Here is a 13780-nt window from a genome sequence, read left to right on the forward strand (position 1 = left end):
AAGTTAAAGATCTCAGGATGAAGACCAGGCTGACTCAACCAGGTTGTTCCTAAACCTGATGACAAGTGCCTTTATAAGAAGAAGAGATGTCACAGAGGAGGAGGCCACATGAAGACAGAGGCAGAAACTAGAGTTACACAGTCACAAGCCACAGCGTGCCAAGGACTGCCAGCAGCCTCCAGAAGCCACGAGCGAGAAGCAGGACAGATCCCCCCTCACATCCTCCCGAAGAAGTCAACCCTGCCAACACATGGGTTTTGAACTTCTGGCCTCCAGAACTCTGAGAGAATAAATTTCTGTTGTTTTAAGCCACCTGGTGTGTGGCAATTTGTTGCAGCAGGCCTAGGAAACCAATATAAGGGGTTAACGGCAAATTATGACTGAATGGGTTTGCTCTCCCAGGAGAGATGCATTCAGCATGGACGCCTGGCCTGTGACTTCCAGCCTGGACCCATGGGTCCCCACTGAGCCTTAGCGCTGAGGCAGGCAAGCAGACGGAGTCTTGGGCCCCAGGGCCACCATTTGATCTGCACATGCCGGGAGGAAGTACCTGATGGCAGTGGCAGAGTGCAGGATGTGGGAGCAGTGAGGCCTTTGCAGGACCCCTCAAAAGATGCTACAGAGATGGCTCTGGTGCCCCCCATCCAGTCTCTCCCGACCTTTCTCCCCTTGTGGCTCCTCCTGCACACCATCCTGGGCCGCTGTGCTCTGCCCTTTCTCGCTCCTCCTCTCCTGCTGATCTCATTCCTACTCTCACCCCAAGGCTCATCTCAAAACCCACCTCCTCCAGGAAGCCTCCTCAGACCACCCCATCCCAGCATGACAGCTTCATGCCATGGCAGAAGAAGCCCTGAGTTCCAGGCTTGGCCTAGCCATGCCCTCCCTATGAGACTCCCATCAATCTCTTCATTTCTTTCTAGGCCTCAGTATCCCCATCTGCAGCATGAAGGGTGAGGCTAGACCAGCTCTAGGATTTCTAGCTCTCGCGTAACACACTCACCAATTTGCTCCAGTATTCACCTTTTTTTTTTTTTTGCCTGGCATGCAAGAGATGTTAAATAATAGCAATAAACATTATTTATTTATTTATTGAGACAAAGTCTGCTCTGTCGCCCAGGCTAGAGTATAGTGGCATGATCTCGGCTCACTGCAACCTCTGCCTCCCGGGTACAAGCGATTCTCGTGCCTAGCCTCTAGAGTAGCTGAGATTACAGGCATGCACCACCGCGCCTGCCTAATTTTTCTATTTTTAATAGAGATGGAGTTTTGCCATGTTGGCCAGGCTGGTCTTGAACTCCTGACCTCAGGTGATCCTCCCACCTCGGCCTCCCAAAGTGCTGGGATTACAGGTGTGAGCCACCACATCTGACCTAATAATATTAATTATGAAATAAAAACTAGCAATTATGGAGCTGATCATAATGCTAAATGCTTTATGTGTGTTATCACAATAGCATTTTTTTTGGATGGATAGATGCATAGGAGGAGGGGAGAGGAGAGGAAAGTGGGAGGAGAGGCTGCACTCTAAACAGGTCTCAGACTCGTGAAGGCAGAAACCTTGTTCCCCTGGCTGGTCCCAGCACTGAGCTTAACATGCCACAAGGGTCTCAACACATATGGGGAGGGACACCAAAGAACTTACAGAAAGGAGACCAGACTTAGGAAGTATCTTACTTTTGAACAGGGTCTGCCCTTTCCCAATGACCTATCCACCCCCACCTGCTCCTTTGAACTTCAGAAGCTTCTGAAAGGAATCAGAGCTTCAAAGCAAGGGACGCCAACCATAACAGGATCCCTGCACAGATACTGACCAAGTTGGGTGCATCTCTGATTTTTTTCTCCAGCCCTCTTGCCTGAGCAATCTGACACAGAGGCACATGAGGAATCAGCATGGAACTATCGACCCACAGGGTTAATCCCAATGTCAATACCTGCTAGATGTCAGGGATCCCCTGGGCTGCTGGTGAGCCATTTGAAATGACCCATCTCCTGCCACCTTGGCCTGCTCCTCTGGGCCACCTCTCTCCACCTGCACTTGTTTACCGTGAGTAACCTGACCCCAGTGGGCCCAACCCAGGTGTATTAGTCCTGACATGGCTGAGAGGCCAGGACAGCTGCTGTCTGGCCTGGTTCTCAGTACCCTGTGGAGAAGGGGCGGCTCACTAGCATTACCCCATCATTCCGGCACTAGGACACAGCGCTGGCTTCCCTTGGGGCGGAGCTGCTGGTTCCAAGGGCACAAGGTAAACCCTGGGAGGTCCTAGCAGTTCCTAGCGCATCTGCTAAACGTAAGGCATTTGTTCTCCTTCTCCCCCCACGCCCCTAGGGAAGACGGCAAGGCCGCCGGTGCACTTCGCAGCGCCAGGATAAAGGCGCCTCGTGCTATTAGCTCAAATAAGGAAAATCATGCCAGGAAGATTGAATTTTCTGCAGACTTGTTTAACCTGGTGATTTCCGAGCACTTGGCGCTGGCAGCCACGGGGCAGTGGGCTGCCAACCGGCACTTTATCAGCCACTTCTCAGGAATATTCCTAGGCTTATTAAATCAGCATGAGTCACTCCCTTGCCTTCCTCACAAGGATGAATCACGAATCATCAAAACCCAAGCAAAATGCATGACTCAATAGTTTCTTCGGGGCGTAAAGGGGCTAGCGAGCTGGCGGCAGGGTGTTGTCAACCCGAGACCTCCCCCAACCAACAAGCAGTAGTTTCCAGGGAAGGCAAGGGGGCTGCCACAGGGCAGAAAGAAGAGCTCAGGGGAACCTTCAAAGACCTTGCATGGGCTCAGAAACACGCAGACCTGGGCTCAACCACACACTCGCGCAGTCCTGCTGTGTGCCAGGCACCTTGACAAACACACTAGAGGAGCCAGCAGAGAGCAGGACTAGCCATTCTCTGCCCCCACGTTGCTTACAGTCTAGAGGGAAGTGTTTGAAGTAGTTGGGATCCTATTTTTATTTCCTTCCTAGCTAGGAAAACTTGGACAAGTCATGTAACATCTCTGAGTCTCAGTTTCCCCATTCTAATGCCTGCTCACAGGGCTGTCCTAAGGATTAAAAGAAGTAATACACATCAAGTCCCTCACACAGTCCCTAGTGCATTGTACCTGCTCAAGAAGCATTTGCCCTTTCACTGGAGAGAGAATGACCCGTGATGTCTTACAGAGTTCAGGGAATCCTCTGCCAGTCCCCATCTACCCTCCCCTTTGCACCCAGACCTGAACTCTGGGCACCCCTGCAGCTGTGGCAGGAGAGGGCAGTTTGGTCCAGGGTTTCCTTCCTGGGACAACTGCTCCCTAGAGCCTCAGCACCAGTTTCAGGTCTTCCTTCCTGGTAATCTATGGCAACTTTTCTTTCTCTGCAGCCTTTCTTCTCTGGTCTTTTGGCCAACAGGTCCTGACCACACTTTCAGCTTCTGGTCCTCATCTTTCTCCAAAGAGCTAAAGACTGCGATAAGCAGCATCCTCCCTGTGGCCTGAGTCACCCTACCCTGCCACCCCTGCTCACTCTCCCAGAGCAAAAGAATTGAGTCTTCCACTTGAACCCCCACACTGGACTCCCCTACCTCTCCAAAAACAAACTTCTTTCCTGGACCCTCATTTTCCAGTCCTAGGGCTGGAAACATCACCTTCAGGGCTGCCACATACAGGGCAAAGGCTGTGCACTGCCCAACAGGGTCAGGGAAGTTCACATACACTAACATGTGTGGGCACCCTCAGATTGAGCAATAACATGGCCCTGTGCCTGATGCATACATTGAACCTGCATTGTTGGCCAACGCTTGCTGAAACCTTCTGCATGCCAGATCATCTCCTTTAATCCCCACAATCCTATCAGGCAGGAACTATCAACTCCCCCACATCCCTGAGCAAACTGAGATCAGCACGCAGCGAATGCTGGAGCTGAGTGAGGGGCCTGAGCCGAGACCTGGAAGAGATGAAGGGTGAGACTGTCGGGTGGAGGAGCTGGGGTGTAGACAACAGAATCAAACTGGCCGTGGAAGCTAAGTCAGGGCAGGGACATTCCTGGGGCTCTGCCTTCCTTCCTTCCCACCACTGGGGCTGGCCTCTGATGCTGGGAGCAACTTTATAAAAAGCAGAATCTCCTCACGACAGTAGGGAGGAGACTCTATCTACCCGCCCCACTTAGGACAAAGAACTCTAGAAGAGGCCCTGTGTCCGCAGGTGATAGCAGGCCTGTCCTAAGTGAAGGGGGATGTCCCTTTCTGGGGCCTCCACAGCCCAGTTGGAAACCCTCAGCCTAGAAACAATAGAACACAACAGACACAGTGACTGTGTTTGAGCCATTTCACTGTAACTTCCTTTTCCTACTTTTATCTAGTCCCCAAACATTATATAATTTTTAAATGGAACAAAATTTTAGCAAATATCAAAGGTGGAACAAGTGGAGGCAGATGTGGAAAAGAAGAAAGAAGAGGAAAAAAAGAGAGAATATATGAAGACTGAGAAGGTGAGGGCCAGAGGAAACCATCAGAGGTAAATGTGAGACTTTTTGCCATTTTCAGGCCCATCTTTCCCGCAGAGGAAACAGCGATAGCTCCCACAAGCAGAGAGTGGGAGCCGCGCGAGGCCTCACCATCATCTGCAACAGAGGTCAGAGACAGAGCCCGGCCCCTCTAAACGGAAGAAGGGGGCAAGAAGAAAGGGCCTGGCCAAAACTGGGGACTCCAAGCCACCTGTTTGCCCATCAGGGTCCCAGACCACAGTTGCCACTTTGGGCTGAAACTCCAGGGGCTCCTTGACAACTCCTGCTTCTAACGAAGCATCTGCTGGTGGCAAGTGCCCACCACCCACTGAGCCTCCTCCAACAAGGAAATTGGGACCCAGACTCCTAAGGCTCATTCTGAGCCTGTCCTTGACCTTCTACTCAGAGCAGCCACCTTCACAACAGAGAACTTGCTGACCAAACACTTGCCTTTGCAGGCCATCACGGGAGACCGAGAGGAGCTCCCACCAGCACACACAGCCATCGCTGTAGGCCACTAACTTCACAGGAGAAAGAGCCTTGCCTGGGTCCCAAGCACAGACACATAGCCACAAATAGGGGTGAGACAATCAACAACTTTCCATCCCAGTCGGAATGAGGTCCAGCAAGGCCTTCTTCTAATGCCAGAACCAAGAGGGACCCGGAAGTGACAACTGTGTCATGGTAGGGGTGAATTACCCATGCTAGTAACACATCTGTGCTGGGTCTCAGGGTCACCCAGATGGTAGGGGGATTTATGGCCCAAACCTGACTTCCCAGAATTCAACGAATTCAGGAACAGAGAGAAGCAGAAGCAGAAAGAGCTCTCTTCCAGGTCTCGCTGGGAGCGAGTATATTTTTGGAGGGCTTTGGCCTCGCCGGCTTGCTGTACTTTATTGCTGGCAGAAAGATGGGAAATTTATTACTTTACAAATCATACCCTTCACAGCGTAAATGAACTGTCTGGCTGCAGCACGCTCGAGCCTAGATGATTTGCGAAATGTCTAATGGTAAGCGGGGTTATGCTATCTGCTTACGGCCTCCGAGACAAAAGCAAGCCGTAAGGCAGAGCATCTGCACAGTGTAACTCTAGGCCGGCAAATTGGCTGCGACGCGTAAATGTTGGCTCAGCAGCATTACATAATTTGGTGCGCTCGGCCGGGGGCTCAGAGGAGCACAGGGCAGCCCCTCAGCCCAGGGAGCCAGCTCTGACGGGGCTGTGCATGACAAGCAGGGCACCAGTGGAGTTCAGGGCCCAAGGTCAGGGTCAGGCCGAGCTCCAGAGCCTGGCTAGTCCTGAGGCCTGCTAGTGATCAGAAGGCTGGGGCAGACCCCTGGGACTGTCACAGCAAGGGAATGCTCTCTACATCCCTTCTGCTCCAAATTCCCCAAACCTGAGGTGAGGGGGATGGTCTTGAAATCATTACAGCCCCAGTGTGCAGACAGGAGCTGGTCAGCACCCACGGCCCATGGGGTATTCCCTCTGGCCTGGCTGGCAAGAGGAAAGGACTGATCACAGGATCCATCATTACCACTGACAGGCTCATCCACCGCCTGTGATGCAGGATGTGACTAGAAGGGAAGGGAAGGCATGCCCATGTATACAGAAAACCGAGCAAGTCACTCAATCTCTCTGAGCTTCAGGGTCATGTGAGTGGTAGTGCAAGATCCAAAGTCAGACTGTTAGGATCTTGCCCTCATGTATCTGTGCTTCACATGGCACTTAACGCTCATTATCATCATGAAGCACTCAGAACCACCCATGCAGTATGCATATCATCATCCCCATCTGACAGGTGAGCATATTGAGGCTGGGGACAGTCATAGCACTTGACGAGGCTCATGCGGCTAGTGAGCGGCAGAGCCAGGATTCAAGCTCAGTATCTACTGGTTCTAAAGCTTCTGAGTTTTTTCCTTTTTTTTCCACACAGCCCTTCTCTGCCTCTCATAATCTAGGGTGTCATTTCATGGCCTCCCATTATCTCACACTGTGCTATTTGCTGGACCGCGGGGTCCTCAAGTGAGGCCTTGAAGGTTGGACTACTGACCCAACATAAGCTCTGCTGGGCCCAGGCATGCAGTAGAGATATTGACTCAGACAAACCTTCTGTTCGTCTTGGCTCAGGGACTTGGGTGAACTTCCCAGAAAGGAGAGGAGCCAGCAGAACTGGCCCACTTTCAGATTGGCCAAAGGACACTGCCTGAGTGCAGAGACAATCTTAAACTCAGGCTTAGGATGTACAACCGGGAAAAGGTCAACTGGTACTGCTTCTCAGCCTGGCAAAGTCTTTAGCTGAAGAGTAAAAACAAAAAAGCTTTCAAACCATTGATTTAAAAACAGGGAATGGTATTTTTAAACACTTTAATCTTCAAAAATAACAAAACTGTCTTGTTACCATGGCTAACTTTGTGCCACCTGGCATTAAAAATAAAAGGCTTTTAATGAATACCTACCCAAAAATAGCCTCACTTCTATTCACAGCCTTGTGAGACAAGCAGTTGGCCCCAATGATATCATTCTCTCACTCGCTCACCTAATACATCCATTCACCTATTCACGCCTTCAGCGAAGCTCTCTCTTCGATCCCAGCAACAGCCCAGCAGAAAGGGTCCTTGGGATTTTCAATTCCCTCCACGTCAAATGCCAAGTACAGATTAGGCCCCATGATCTCTGGAGAAGCTTAAATTCAGCTAATGGACTTTTTACGGCATGTAAACGTTGCCCTCAGTAAGGAAGCCTATTAGCCACATAAATAGTGCACACATGTCCACATGAAGCCCAGACTGCAGGAGGGTGACAGTACCCACTGTCAGCACCACAACCAGCACTGGGATGAATGTTTTCCGGCATTCCAACCAAGGCCATTGGTGTGTCTCCGTCAGAACATTTTTGGCACATAACTAATACCTTGTATGACAGCTGCTCAGGAGAGGGTGAAGCAGGCATTTACTGCTGGGTCTGATCTCTTAAGAGAGCCCCTTAAGGCCCATAGGAAGCTTGGCCTTGACCTAGGCAGGAGGCCACAAGGGGAATATTCTGGATATGAGCCTATGCCAGCTTAAGTCATTCCACACCCCCTGCTTCCAAGGGCCATGAAACTAAAGGAGGTTCTTTACCCTGTGGTCACATACTCCAGGAGGCTCTCGTGGCTCCCCTGACCCCAGGGGTACTCTTGTGGAAGCACAGGGAGAGGAAGGCAGAAACACTTCTGGGCCCAAGTTTCTGTGCTCTTCTAAGCCAAGTGCCAACACCAAAAGAGGCAAAGACAAGAGACTCTTCTCTTGGCACATGCATAAAACACAGCCCCTATGCACTTGTCTTGCACACCCTTTTGTGATGGCAACCTCCCCCAGAACTTGCCTATGGCAATAGCAGCCACCAGGAAAGTGACCAGAAAGGACAAAGACTTTGAAGACACCTCTACATTCCTTTGATGAAACCAAGCAAGGCCATTTGCTCCACAGATCTCACTGTGGTTGAGAACACAAGAAACTAGTGCAACTCAAATGTTCCAGAAAGCAGTGCCTTGTCACATGCCTGGGGCCAGGGGCACCTGGAAGAAGCTAATAGAGACATGGACCCCTCTCCCCAGAAAAGCTCACACAGCAGAACACTCATCCAATGTCAAATGATTCCTAAGCCCCTGAAGCTTCACAGCGGTGCTCAGATTAAGAAACTCTGTCATGAAAATTCCTTAAAACAAGAAGACCAAGACAGCTAAGTAATCTCCAAATCTGCTATTACTCTCCTAGCACCCTAAGCCCTGGGACGCACAAAGAAGGAACCATATCTATGGCTGTGAGAAGGCCCAAGAGCCCCTCTGCACCCACATAGAGTCTCTGACATCATGCTTGAAATGGAAATGAGGACTCTAGCTCATGAATCTCCAAGTTTTCTAGCTCTGTTTCCCTGCCTGCACATGACTATCTGGCCAGCTCTCCCTGATGGAGATACCTCCTCCAGGCTTCAGCTTCTCAGAAGAGTCTGCCTCAACGGAGATCTGTATTGATCATGGCCACTACCTGCCTGCCCCACCCCTGGCCCACTGACAACATGTTTTGTATGTTTCCTTTCCCATCTGCTACCTGTGGCACCAATCTATGGGCTATCATGGACCTTTGAGTTGGGCCAATCATATTCCCTGATTGAGTGAGAAAATTCCAGGAGAACCGCAGTGCAGCAGCAGATAAAGCCAAAACGTCATGGCGCTTCCAAAAGCTGGCAGCCTCTGGTTCTTTCTAGGTTGAAGAGACAGGAGCCAAGGAATAAACCCATGCAGAGGAGATGGTGAGAGCCGTCCACCATTAGATGGAGAGAGATTCGCATAGGGAGTGGCTGAGCCCCCATCTCCTGCCCCTGGGACCCAGAGGTACTATGATCCAGAACTCACCTCCCATGGCCTGAGCTGAACTGGGCCACGAGGGCACTGAAAGCCAGGGAGAGTCCATCAAATGTGTCTCCTTTGATTGAGGTCTTTGAACCCCAAAGAGCCTCTGCAGGAAAGGAGACAGGCTAACGAGAGCCAACTCGTGCAGTAGGGAGGGCGCTCTGGAGCATGGCCCAGCATCCTAACCCTCTGGGAAACTTCTAACTGCGGATATCTAGACCCCATCCAAGGGCAATTGATTGGAGTGGAGCTGTCCGTGCACAGGTTTATAAGCTCCCCGGGTGATCAGGATGCTAGGCAGGATTAACTTGGGCCACATACCCCCTTGCCTGCCTCACCAAAATGGAATCCCCAGTGTGTAGATGGCAGAGGACAGAGGGTGGGGAGCACTGCTGTCTTCCAGTTCCATATCAGCCTGGCAAAACCTGTTCTCTTATCTTGTGGGCTTCCAAATGCCACCCAGCCTCCTCCAGGAAGCCTACCCTCCTTATCTGAGTCCCATCTTCCTCATGCCCCAGATATCCACTGTCCCCTGCGGTTTTCAGCCTATATCACATGTGGAACCTTTTTGGGAAGCTTCTGGCCTGCGGGAGAGAGGCCTGTGTCCTCTAAGGTGTGGAGCTGTCCCTGGGCTTCCACTGAGCCTGCTCTAGGTTAGGCCTGGCTGTGGGCTGTGGGCTGTGGGCTGTGTGGGCGGGGCTGGAGGTGGGAGAGGGACTGGCTTGCTGTTGCTCTTTTGCATCTCTCGTGGGCCCTGTGGAGGGTGCACTAGTGGAGTGGAGACAGGCTCAGAAGGTATTCATTGGCAGAAGCAAGACATGCAGGAGAGTGAGTGGAGCAGGGAGGGGAACCGGCATGATTCAAGCTAACCCTTCATACCCCATCTTTCTTAGTATAAGGCACTCCGAAAGTAGGTATGGGAGAGGCAGGAGTGAGAGAAGAGGAGGGAGGAGTCGTTCTGAAGCTCCTTCCAACCCAGGCAGGAGGCCAGCTCTCTCAGGCTCCAGTGCCCGCTACCGGCCTGTTTGCCACAGTTCCAAGCAATCTGGTGCAGCTAGAAGAGTGCAGGCATGGAGAAGGCCACAGCATGCAAAATGTGCATTTGATCAAGGTTGAAAACATGGTGTAACATGAGTTCTCCTGATCTATTGGATTTCTACAAAAGAGCCCTGAACTCCTCAGTCAAGTTCAACCTCAGGTCTCGGGAAAAATGAGTTTGTTAATTCAAGCAATTCCCCAGTGGTCAGTAGTTTATACCACATGCTTTGAAACAATGTGGCCTAAGTCAGGGGAGAAGTTGAATTACTTCCTAGGGGAGAGCCAAGGACTATCTGTTAACCTTGACAGGCCCTGCAGCCTCCTGCACTGGCTGGCTGGGCTCTCTGCAAGCCCCTTCCCATGAGGCTGGGGGGGAGGGCTCCAGCTCCATGGCTTGCACATTGATGCGGAACAGCCCCCTTATTCAGAGAACGATAGCTTTCCTACCATCCCCCTCCTCGCAGGCTGGAGGGCTGGGGTCTGCCATCACCTGCCTCTCAAGAAACCTGTGCCTCCAGCAGCCACTGGGATCCACCAGGACTGTGACCCTCCTGCCAAGAAGACCCAGGAAAGGCCTGCTGGCCACTGTGGATGAGAGGCAGGCTCCCACCTGCAGGTCAGTCTCAGGCAGGAAGTTGTGGGGAAGATCCTTTTAAGAGAAGATTAATTATTGCCAAAGGCCTCTAGGGCACCTGGTAAATTGCATTCCTTCATCCACTGAATATCTACTGGACATCCATCATGTGCCAGCTTCACCACACTAACCCATAGGGCCTCCTGGATAGCAAAGTGTGGACCTGGGAGAACACGCAGAGGATGACAATAATCACCACCAACACCTACTGATGTACCCTTTAAGGCCCTATTTAATCCTCACAACAACCCCTGAGCAAGTACAGCTGCTATCCCATTGCACGGATGAGGAAACTGAGGCACCTGCCCAAGGTCACCCAGCTGCTAAGCGGTGCTATGGTGATTTGGACTCAGGAGGCTGGCTCCAGGGCCTTTGCCCTTTATCACCTCTCCATCACCATTCTCATCATCATTACAACAAAAGCATTCAACCTCCCTGCTTATCTGTCAGGCAGGAGTACCTGGCACCCAGGAAGTGGTATTCTTAGGGTAAATCCAGGGTCTCAGTCCAGAGCCCCTACCATTGGCCTCCCTGCTCTGCCTCTCAGTGGAGTTCAGACGCGTTATTTCATTTCTCAGCTTCTGTTTCCCTTACTTTCAAAAGGCAATAGTAATTACCCATAGGGTTCCTGAGGTAATTAAATGAAATAATGGATAATAAAGTGTTTTGGCACGGTGTCTGCAAATAAGAACCTACTAAGTCGGCTGCTCTTTAATTTATGATTATTAATAACATTATTGCATTAATAGGTGATACATGAAATTCCAGCACATAGAATCCCTGATCAGGCCAAATCTGGGGGAAAAGAACCATATCCATAACACTTTCATGATCATAACATTATCCTTTCCAACTTTGGGCTAATCAGGGTTTATAAGGCCTCCCATTTCGCCTTTTACCAAAAGAAAATATCTTCCCTTTGCATCACGATCAACTGACCAATGTTCTCCTTTTCTTCCATTCTCCTCCCTCCTCACATCCCCATTGTGACCCCAAGCATAAGCACCAGGGCCACCAGGTGTGAGCAACAGAAGCTGCCACTATAAACAAGACGAGGAAAAAGAAACGCTTGCCACTTTTCAGGGATTTCAGCAACAAAACTCCCGATGAACTTGATCTTTTCTGGCAGGGTGTTCACTTGTGGCTCCTTCCAATAAGTCAAGCAAGATGGAAACATCCGAGCAATGCAAGGCAGCGCTACTTGGGGAAAGAGACACTGATATGCCACATCAGCGAGGACCACCAGGAAAGACGATTCCTTTCCAAATTCCAAGCGTCAACAAAAGCGACCACAGCAGTCCAGACTCCTGTCTCTAATCCCTACCTCCCCATGTGGACAAAGGGTGGGGCTCTTCAGGCCTGAGCTCATGGGGTTTCACGTCAGCCCAGCAGGACAGAATGCATCCCTCCTGACAGCCAGGCACAGGCTGGGGACCAGAGAGACCCAGCTGGCTCCACAGGGCAGGGCTGACACAGGGCCAGGGGAGGGTTGTGGCGGCCCACACTGCATGTCTCTACAAGGTGAAGGAACTCCTCGTATTGGCTGCTGAGCTGAGAGGTCACAGCTCTGCCTCACAGCACCCTGGCCAAGTTTTCCATGAAATCATCCAAAGCCAACAGGAGTTCCAGGAACCGTCCATCTGTAGCTGCAGCTTCCTCCCTGGCTGTGGGAATCTTCAGATCCCTTGGGCCTGGGCTAAGTCCACTCTCCACACATGTAGGGGAAACATGCCAGAGGGCCAGCCCTTGTTCCCAGACATGGCCCTGGCCCCTAGCAAGCCCGCTCAGACACAGGGGGATGGTTACAGCAGACCTACCTAGCTGGCTAATGCCTCCCTAGTAGCCAATTGCAGCATTCACTGAGGGACTAGGCAGTCATGCAGAGGCCAAGCTCTAAAGGGCACCCACCCCAGCCTGTCCCTCAACAACCCAGACACATAGACCCACAGCTACATCCCTGTGCAAATGCCATAATCCTGGCTTGGCTGCACGAACATGCGCACCTCTCCCATCCATGGCAGCGGGCCCAAAGGACAGGCAACAGGCAGAAAGCAGCTGGACACTAGGGGTACGCTGAGGAAGACCAGCCCTCGGCCCCTTCCTCTCTGCAGAGAGTGGTGGGGAGACAAGGAGGAGCAAGGGGTACTGACCCAGGCCTGAGGAACGCCTGACCCAGCAGCACAGAACAGAGATGAGAAATGGGCCCCATTTCCATCCCCCAAATCCTTCAGGATGACCACTGAAGCTGCAAAAAAATCAATTTTCTGCAGCTTCTTCGGAAGCCAGGATTTATTTTCTGAGTGTGCAGAGCTATTGGCTCAGCTGTTTCCCATCAGCTTCCTGCGTGCTTCCAGGCAGAGCATGGCCCACTGCCTCCCTCTCCTTCTTCCTCCCCCAGTGCTCAAACCCACACCCAAGGTAGACCCCTGGGAAAAGCAGAAGGTCTTGACTTGGGAAAATCAAGCCAGGTATCAGGAGTTCACCCTGCATATCACCACCTCGTGTTTCCAGAGTCCCCAGTTACTTGCAAAGGACCTCACACATGCCCCGGCTAGGAGACAAAGCTAAAGCCTGCGGAGTCAGAGGATGAGAGAGAGAGAGAGAGAAGGGGCAGGACAGAAGAGCCACTGGACCCCAGATTCACAGGGCACAAATGCAATCTCTAGGTGGTAACATCACAGCCACTGCTTCTCAGTGTCAGTCCATATTTACTGAGTGCCGACTGCCCAGGGCCCTGTGCCAGAGCTGCACCCCAACCCTATCCAGCCTGAGCTTCATGATAATAACATTATTCTTTCCAACTTTGGGCTAATCAGGGTTTATAAGGGCTCCCATTTCACCTTTTACCAAAAGAAAATATCTTTCCTTTGCATCACGATCAACTGTCCAATGTTCCCCTCCCACAGGGGTCCTCCTCCCTGACCTATGTAGTCAGGCCCCTGAGAGTAGTGACCATGGACTCAGATGCACAGGCAACACCTGTCACAATACACGCACTGGTGTTCAGCAAGGGACACTGCAGACCTAGTCAAACCCCTGGGGGCACCTTTAGTGAAGGCTTTGTGCCTCACTCTCTCTCCACAGTCATTCTTGGCAAATCCCGGCATGGTCTGCGTTTGCTCTCGATCAGTGCTCTCAAGGTGTGGTCCCTGGACCAGCAACATCAGCATCATCTGGGAACCTTGGTGAACTGCATTCTCATGCCCCACCCCAGGCCTCCTGAATCAGAAATCCTG

At 51.6% G+C, this 13780-nt stretch overlaps 1 long non-coding RNA gene across 1 annotated transcript; it reads left to right on the top strand.

The window, feature by feature from the left end:
* Positions 1-1481: 1481 nt before the first annotated feature.
* On the top strand, positions 1482-13416 carry LOC105739323. Its single transcript, XR_001115230.2, has 4 exons — positions 1482-1532; positions 1845-2044; positions 10375-10526; positions 11674-13416. It is a non-coding gene; the product is annotated as an uncharacterized LOC105739323 (long non-coding RNA).
* Positions 13417-13780: the final 364 nt, after the last annotated feature.

This window comes from Nomascus leucogenys, chromosome 2, assembly GCF_006542625.1.
Source record: "Nomascus leucogenys isolate Asia chromosome 2, Asia_NLE_v1, whole genome shotgun sequence".
NCBI lineage: Eukaryota > Metazoa > Chordata > Mammalia > Primates > Hylobatidae > Nomascus > Nomascus leucogenys.